The sequence below is a fragment of the Melanerpes formicivorus genome, unplaced genomic scaffold (assembly GCF_026170545.1).
Source record: "Melanerpes formicivorus ecotype bairdi unplaced genomic scaffold, bMelFor1.0.p_v2 SCAF_24, whole genome shotgun sequence".
Classification (NCBI taxonomy): Eukaryota; Metazoa; Chordata; class Aves; order Piciformes; family Picidae; genus Melanerpes; species Melanerpes formicivorus.
In genome coordinates this window covers 3,597,320-3,606,271 of record NW_027142376.1, presented here as the reverse complement: position 1 = coordinate 3,606,271, position 8,952 = coordinate 3,597,320, and positions in this window count along the sequence as shown.

Genomic DNA, 8,952 nt, shown 5'->3' with positions numbered 1-8,952 from the left:
AAAATGAGTATTTGAATTCTTCCCTACCTTATTCCTGTGCTGAGATACAGGCTGCTCCAACCTGCTGTAAAATGCTTGATTTCGAGAGTGAGCGAAACTAATGAAAACATTGTTGGGGTAAAACCTAAAGGGAAAGGCCTAGCACCAAATTGCATTGGCCATCTGATCTAACTTCTGGAGGCAGTCAAAATGAGTATTTGAATTCTTCCCTACCTTATTCCTGTGCTGAGATACAGGCTGCTCCAACCTGCTGTAAAATGCTTGATTTCGAGAGTGAGCGAAACTAATGAAAACATTGTTGGCGTAAAACCTAAAGGGAAAGGCCTAGCACCAAATTGCATTGGCCATCTGATCTAACTTCTGGAGACAGTCAAAATGGTCCTTAGAATTCTTCCCTACCTTATTCCTGTGCTGAGATACAGGCTGCTCCAACCTGCTGTAAAATGCTTGATTTCGAGAGTGAGCGAAACTAATGAAAACATTGTTGGGGTAAAACCGAAAGGGAAAGGCCTAGCACCAAATTGCATTGGCCATCTGATCTAACTTCTGGAGGCAGTCAAAATGAGTATTTGAATTCTTCCCTACCTTATTCCTGTGCTGAGATACAGGCTGCTCCAACCTGCTGTAAAATGCTTGATTTCGAGAGTGAGCGAAACTAATGAAAACATTGTTGGGGTAAAACCTAAAGGGAAAGGCCTAGCACCAAATTGCATTGGCCATCTGATCTAACTTCTGGAGGCAGTCAAAATGAGTATTTGAATTCTTCCCTACCTTATTCCTGTGCTGAGATACAGGCTGCTCCAACCTGCTGTAAAATGCTTGATTTCGAGAGTGAGCGAAACTAATGAAAACATTGTTGGGGTAAAACCTAAAGGGAAAGGCCTAGCACCAAATTGCATTGGCCATCTGATCGAACTTCTGAAGGCAGTCAAAATGAGTATTTGAATTCTTCCCTACCTTATTCCTGTGCTGAGATACAGGCTGCTCCAACCTGCTGCACAATGCTTGATTTCGAGAGTGATCGAAACTAATGAAAACATTGTTGGGGTAATACCTTAACTTAAAGGCCTAGCACCAAATTGCATTGGCCATCTGATCTAACTTCTGGAGGCAGTCAAAATGAGTATTTGAATTCTTCCCTACCTTATTCTTGTGCTGAGATACAGGCTGCTCCATCCTGCTGTAAAATGCCTGATTTCGAGATTGAGCGAAACTAATGAAAACATTGTTGGGGAAAACCTAAAGGGAAAGGCCTAGCACCAAATTGCATTGGCCATCTGATCTAACTTCTGGAGGCAGTCAAAATGAGTATTTGAATTCTTCCCTACCTTATTCCTGTGCTGAGATACAGGGTGCTCCAACCTGCTGTAAAATGCTTGATTTCGAGAGTGAGCGAAACTAATTTAAAAATTGTTGGGGTAAAACCTAAAGGGAAAGGCCTAGCACCAAATTGCATTGGCCATCTGATCTAACTTCTGGAGGCAGTCAAAATGAGTATTTGAATTCTTCCCTACCTTATTCCTGTGCTGAGATACAGGCTGCTCCAACCTGCTGTAAAATGCTTGATTTCGAGAGTGAGCGAAACTAATGAAAACATTGTTGGGGCAAAACCTAAAGGGAAAGACCTGGCACCAAATACAATTTGCCATCTGATCTAACTTCTGGAGGCAGTCAAAATGATCCTTAGAATTCTTTCCTACCTTATTCCTGTGCTGAGATACAGGGTGCTCCAACCTGCTGTAAAATGCTTGATTTCGAGAGTGAGCGAAACTAATGAAAACATTGTTGGGGTAAAACCTAAAGGGAAAGGCCTAGCACCAAATTGCATTGGCCATCTGATCTAACTTCTGGAGGCAGTCAAAATGAGTATTTGAATTCTTCCCTACCTTATTCCTGCGCTGAGATACATGCTTCTCCAACCTGCTGTAAAATGCTTGATTTCGAGAGTGAGCGAAACTAATGAAAACATTGTTGGGGTAAAACCTAAAGGGAAAGGCCTAGCACCAAATTGCATTGGCCATCTGATCTAACTTCTGGAGACAGTCAAAATGGTCCTTAGAATTCTTCCCTACCTTATTCCTGTGCTGAGATACAGGCTGCTCCAACCTGCTGTAAAATGCTTGATTTCGAGAGTGAGCAAAACTAATGAAAACATTGTTGGGGTAAAACCTAAAGGGAAAGGCCTAGCACCAAATTGCATTGGCCATCTGATCTAACTTCTGGAGGCAGTCAAAATGAGTATTTGAATTCTTCCCTACCTTATTCCTGTGCTGAGATACAGGCTGCTCCAACCTGCTGTAAAATGCTTGATTTCGAGAGTGATGGAAACTAATGAAAACATTGTTGGGGTAATACCTTAACTTAAAGGCCTAGCACCAAATTGCATTGGCCATCTGATCTAACTTCTGGAGGCAGTCAAAATGAGTATCTGAATTCTTCCCTACCTTATTCCTGTGCTGAGATACAGGCTGCTCCAACCTGCTGTAAAATGCTTGATTTCGAGAGTGATCGAAACTAATGAAAACATTGTTGGGGTAAAACCTAAAGGGAAAAGCCTAGCACCAAATTGCATTGGCCATCTGATCTAACTTCTGGAGGCAGTCAAAATGAGTATTTGAATTCTTCCCTACCTTATTCCTGTGCTGAGATACAGGCTGCTCCAACCTGCTGTAAAATGCTTGAATTCGAGAGTGATCGAAACTAATGAAAACATTGTTGGGGTAAAACTTAAAGGGAAAGGCCTAGCACCAAATTGCATTGGCCATCTGATCTAACTTCTGGAGACAGTCAAAATGAGTATTTGAATTCTTCCCTACCTTATTCCTGTGCTGAGATACAGGCTGCTCCAACCTGCTGTAAAATGCTTGATTTCGAGAGTGAGCGAAACTAATGAAAACATTGTTGGGGTAAAACCGAAAGGGAAAGGACTAGCACCAAATTGCATTGGCCATCTGATCTAACTTCTGGAGGCAGTCAAAATGAGTATTTGAATTCTTCCCTACCTTATTCCTGTGCTGAGATACAGGCTGCTCCAACCTGCTGTAAAATGCTTGATTTCGAGAGTGAGCAAAACTAATGAAAACATTGTTGGGGTAAAACCTAAAGGGAAAGGCCTAGCACCAAATTGCATTGGCCATCTGATCTAACTTCTGGAGGCAGTCAAAATGAGTATTTGAATTCTTCCCTACCTTATTCCTGTGCTGAGATACAGGGTGCTCCAACCTGCTGTAAACTGCTTGATTTCGAGAGTGGTCGAAACTAATGAAAACATTGTTGGCGTAAAACCTAAAGGGAAAGGCCTAGCACCAAATTGCATTGGCCATCTGATCTAACTTCTGGAGACAGTCAAAATGGTCCTTAGAATTCTTCCCTACCTTATTCCTGTGCTGAGATACAGGCTGCTCCAACCTGCTGTAAAATGCTTGATTTCGAGAGTGAGCGAAACTAATGAAAATATTGTTGGGGTAATACCTTCAATTAAAGGCCTAGCACCAAATTGCATTGGCCATCTGATCTAAATTCTGGAGGCAGTCAAAATGAGTATTTGAATTCTTCCCTACCTTATTCCTGTGCTGAGATACAGGCTGCTCCAACCTGCTGTAAAATGCTTGATTTCGAGAGTGAGCGAAACTAATGAAAACATTGTTGGGGTAAAACCTAAAGGGAAAGGCCTAGCACCAAATTGCATTGGCCATCTGATCTAACTTCTGGAGGCAGTCAAAATGAGTATTTGAATTCTTCCCTACCTTATTCCTGTGCTGAGATACAGGCTGCTCCAACCTGCTGTAAAATGCTTGATTTCGAGAGTGAGCGAAACTAATGAAAACATTGTTGGGGTAAAACCTAAAGGGAAAGGCCTAGCACCAAATTGCATTGGCCATCTGATCTAACTTCTGGAGGCAGTCAAAATGAGTATTTGAATTCTTCCCTACCTTATTCCTGTGCTGAGATACAGGCTGCTCCAACCTGCTGTAAAATGCTTGATTTCGAGAGTGAGCGAAACTAATGAAAACATTGTTGGGGTAAAACCTAAAGGGAAAGGCCTAGCACCAAATTGCACTGGCCATCTGATCTAACTTCTGAAGGCAGTCAAAATGAGTATTTGAATTCTTCCCTACCTTATTCCTGTGCTGAGATACAGGCTGCTCCAACCTGCTGTACAATGCTTGATTTCGAGAGTGATCGAAACTAATGAAAACATTGTTGGGGTAATACCTTAACTTAAAGGCCTAGCACCAAATTGCATTGGCCATCTGATCTAACTTCTGGAGGCAGTCAAAATGAGTATCTGAATTCTTCCCTACCTTATTCCTGTGCTGAGATACAGGCTGCTCCAACCTTCTGTAAAATGCTTGATTTCGAGAGTGATCGAAACTAATGAAAACATTGTTGGGGTAAAACCTAAAGGGAAAAGCCTAGCACCAAATTGCATTGGCCATCTGATCTAACTTCTGGAGGCAGTCAAAATGAGTATTTGAATTCTTCCCTACCTTATTCCTGTGCTGAGATACAGGCTGCTCCAACCTGCTGTAAAATGCTTGAATTCGAGAGTGATCGAAACTAATGAAAACATTGTTGGGGTAAAACTTAAAGGGAAAGGCCTAGCACCAAATTGCATTGGCCATCTGATCTAACTTCTGGAGGCAGTCAAAATGAGTATTTGAATTCTTCCCTACCTTATTCCTGTGCTGAGATACAGGCTGCTCCAACCTGCTGTAAAATGCTTGATTTCGAGAGTGAGCGAAACTAATGAAAACATTGTTGGGGTAAAACCTAAAGGGAAAGGCCTAGCACCAAATTGCATTGGCCATCTGATCTAACTTCTGGAGGCAGTCAAAATGAGTATCTGAATTCTTCCCTACCTTATTCCTGTGCTGAGATACAGGCTGCTCCAACCTGCTGTAAAATGCTTGATTTCGAGAGTGAGCAAAACTAATGAAAACATTGTTGGGGTAAAACCTAAAGGGAAAAGCCTAGCACCAAATTGCATTGGCCATCTGATCTAACTTCTGGAGGCAGTCAAAATGAGTATTTGAATTCTTCCCTACCTTATTCCTGTGCTGAGATACAGGCTGCTCCAACCTGCTGTACAATGCTTGATTTCGAGAGTGATCGAAACTAATGAAAACATTGTTGGGGTAATACCTTAACTTAAAGGCCTAGCACCAAATTGCATTGGCCATCTGATCTAACTTCTGGAGGCAGTCAAAATGAGTATTTGAATTCTTCCCTACCTTATTCCTGTGCTGAGATACAGGCTGCTCCAACCTGCTGTAAAATGCTTGATTTCGAGAGTGATCGAAGCTAATGAAAACATTGTTGGGGTAAAACCTAAAGGGAAAAGCCTAGCACCAAATTGCATTGGCCATCTGATCTAACTTCTGGAGGCAGTCAAAATGAGTATTTGAATTCTTCCCTACCTTATTCCTGTGCTGAGATACAGGCTGCTCCAACCTGCTGTAAAATGCTTGATTTCGAGAGTGAGCGAAACTAACGAAAACATTGTTTGGGTAAAACCTAAAGGGAAAGGCCTAGCACCAAATTGCATTGGCCATCTGATCTAACTTCTGGAGGCAGTCAAAATGAGTATTTGAATTCTTCCCTACCTTATTCCTGTGCTGAGATACAGGGTGCTCCAACCTGCTGTAAAATGCTTGATTTCGAGAGTGATCGAAACTAATGAAAACATTGTTGGCGTAAAACCTAAAGGGAAAGGCCTAGCACCAAATTGCATTGGCCATCTGATCTAACTTCTGGAGACAGTCAAAATGGTCCTTAGAATTCTTCCCTACCTTATTCCTGTGCTGATATACAGGGTGCTCCAACCTGCTGTAAAATGCTTGATTTCGAGAGTGAGCGAAACTAATGAAAACATTGTTGGGGTAAAACCTAAAGGGAAAGGCCTAGCACCAAATTGCATTGGCCATCTGATCTAAATTCTGGAGGCAGTCAAAATGAGTATTTGAATTCTTCCCTACCTTATTCCTGTGCTGAGATACAGGCTGCTCCAACCTGCTGTAAAATGCTTGATTTCGAGAGTGAGCGAAACTAATGAAAACATTGTTGGGGTAAAACCTAAAGGGAAAGGCCTAGCACCAAATTGCATTGGCCATCTGATCTAACTTCTGGAGGCAGTCAAAATGAGTATCTGAATTCTTCCCTACCTTATTCCTGTGCTGAGATACAGGCTGCTCCAACCTGCTGTAAAATGCTTGATTTCGAGAGTGAGCAAAACTAATGAAAACATTGTTGGGGTAAAACCTAAAGGGAAAAGCCTAGCACCAAATTGCATTGGCCATCTGATCTAACTTCTGGAGGCAGTCAAAATGAGTATTTGAATTCTTCCCTACCTTATTCCTGTGCTGAGATACAGGGTGCTCCAACCTGCTGTAAAATGCTTGATTTCGAGAGTGAGCGAAACTAATGAAAACATTGTTGGGGTAAAACCTAAAGGGAAAGGCCTAGCACCAAATTGCATTGGCAATCTGATCTAACTTCTGGAGGCAGTCAAAATGAGTATTTGAATTCTTCCCTACCTTATTCCTGTGCTGAGATACAGGCTGCTCCAACCTGCTGTAAAATGCTTGATTTCGAGAGTGAGCGAAACTAATGAAAACATTGTTGGGGTAATACCTTAAGTTAAAGGCCAAGCACCAAATTGCATTGGCCATCTGATCTAACTTCTGGAGGCAGTCAAAATGAGTATTTGAATTCTTCCCTACCTTATTCCTGTGCTGAGATACAGGCTGCTCCAACCTGCTGTAAAATGCTTGATTTCGAGAGTGATCGAAGCTAATGAAAACATTGTTGGGGTAAAACCTAAAGGGAAAAGCCTAGCACCAAATTGCATTGGCCATCTGATCTAACTTCTGGAGGCAGTCAAAATGAGTATTTGAATTCTTCCCTACCTTATTCCTGTGCTGAGATACAGGCTGCTCCAACCTGCTGTAAAATGCTTGATTTCGAGAGTGAGCGAAACTAACGAAAACATTGTTTGGGTAAAACCTAAAGGGAAAGGCCTAGCACCAAATTGCATTGGCAATCTGATCTAACTTCTGGAGGCAGTCAAAATGAGTATTTGAATTCTTCCCTACCTTATTCCTGTGCTGAGATACAGGGTGCTCCAACCTGCTGTAAAATGCTTGATTTCGAGAGTGGTCGAAACAAATGAAAACATTGTTGGCGTAAAACCTAAAGGGAAAGGCCTAGCACCAAATTGCATTGGCCATCTGATCTAACTTCTGGAGACAGTCAAAATGGTCCTTAGAATTCTTCCCTACCTTATTCCTGTGCTGAGAAACAGGCTGCTCCAACCTGCTGTAAAATGCTTGATTTCGAGAGTGAGCGAAACTAATGAAAATATTGTTGGGGTAATACCTTCAATTAAAGGCCTAGCACCAAATTGCATTGGCCATCTGATCTAAATTCTGGAGGCAGTCAAAATGAGTATTTGAATTCTTCCCTACCTTATTCCTGTGCTGAGATACAGGCTGCTCCAACCTGCTGTAAAATGCTTGATTTCGAGAGTGAGCGAAACTAATGAAAACATTGTTGGGGTAAAACCTAAAGGGAAAGGCCTAGCACCAAATTGCATTGGCCATCTGATCTAACTTCTGGAGGCAGTCAAAATGAGTATTTGAATTCTTCCCTACCTTATTCCTGTGCTGAGATACAGGCTGCTCCAACCTGCTGTAAAATGCTTGATTTCGAGAGTGAGCGAAACTAATGAAAACATTGTTGGGGTAAAACCTAAAGGGAAAGGCCTAGCACCAAATTGCATTGGCCATCTGATCTAACTTCTGGAGGCAGTCAAAATGAGTATTTGAATTCTTCCCTACCTTATTCCTGTGCTGAGATACAGGCTGCTCCAACCTGCTGTAAAATGCTTGATTTCGAGAGTGAGCGAAACTAATGAAAACATTGTTGGGGTAAAACCTAAAGGGAAAGGCCTAGCACCAAATTGCACTGGCCATCTGATCTAACTTCTGAAGGCAGTCAAAATGAGTATTTGAATTCTTCCCTACCTTATTCCTGTGCTGAGATACAGGCTGCTCCAACCTGCTGTACAATGCTTGATTTCGAGAGTGATCGAAACTAATGAAAACATTGTTGGGGTAATACCTTAACTTAAAGGCCTAGCACCAAATTGCATTGGCCATCTGATCTAACTTCTGGAGGCAGTCAAAATGAGTATCTGAATTCTTCCCTACCTTATTCCTGTGCTGAGATACAGGCTGCTCCAACCTGCTGTAAAATGCTTGATTTCGAGAGTGATCGAAACTAATGAAAACATTGTTGGGGTAAAACCTAAAGGGAAAAGCCTAGCACCAAATTGCATTGGCCATCTGATCTAACTTCTGGAGGCAGTCAAAATGAGTATTTGAATTCTTCCCTACCTTATTCCTGTGCTGAGATACAGGCTGCTCCAACCTGCTGTAAAATGCTTGAATTCGAGAGTGATCGAAACTAATGAAAACATTGTTGGGGTAAAACCTAAAGGGAAAGGCCTAGCACCAAATTGCATTGGCCATCTGATCTAACTTCTGGAGGCAGTCAAAATGAGTATCTGAATTCTTCCCTACCTTATTCCTGTGCTGAGATACAGGCTGCTCCAACCTGCTGTAAAATGCTTGATTTCGAGAGTGAGCGAAACTAATGAAAACATTGTTGGGGTAAAACCTAAAGGGAAAAGCCTAGCACCAAATTGCATTGGCCATCTGATCTAACTTCTGGAGGCAGTCAAAATGAGTATTTGAATTCTTCCCTACCTTATTCCTGTGCTGAGATACAGGCTGCTCCAACCTGCTGTAAAATGCTTGATTTCGAGAGTGAGCGAAACTAATGAAAACATTGTTGGGGTAAAACCTAAAGGGAAAGGCCTAGCACCAAATTGCATTGGCAATCTGATCTAACTTCTGGAGGCAGTCAAAATGAGTATTTGAATTCTTCCCT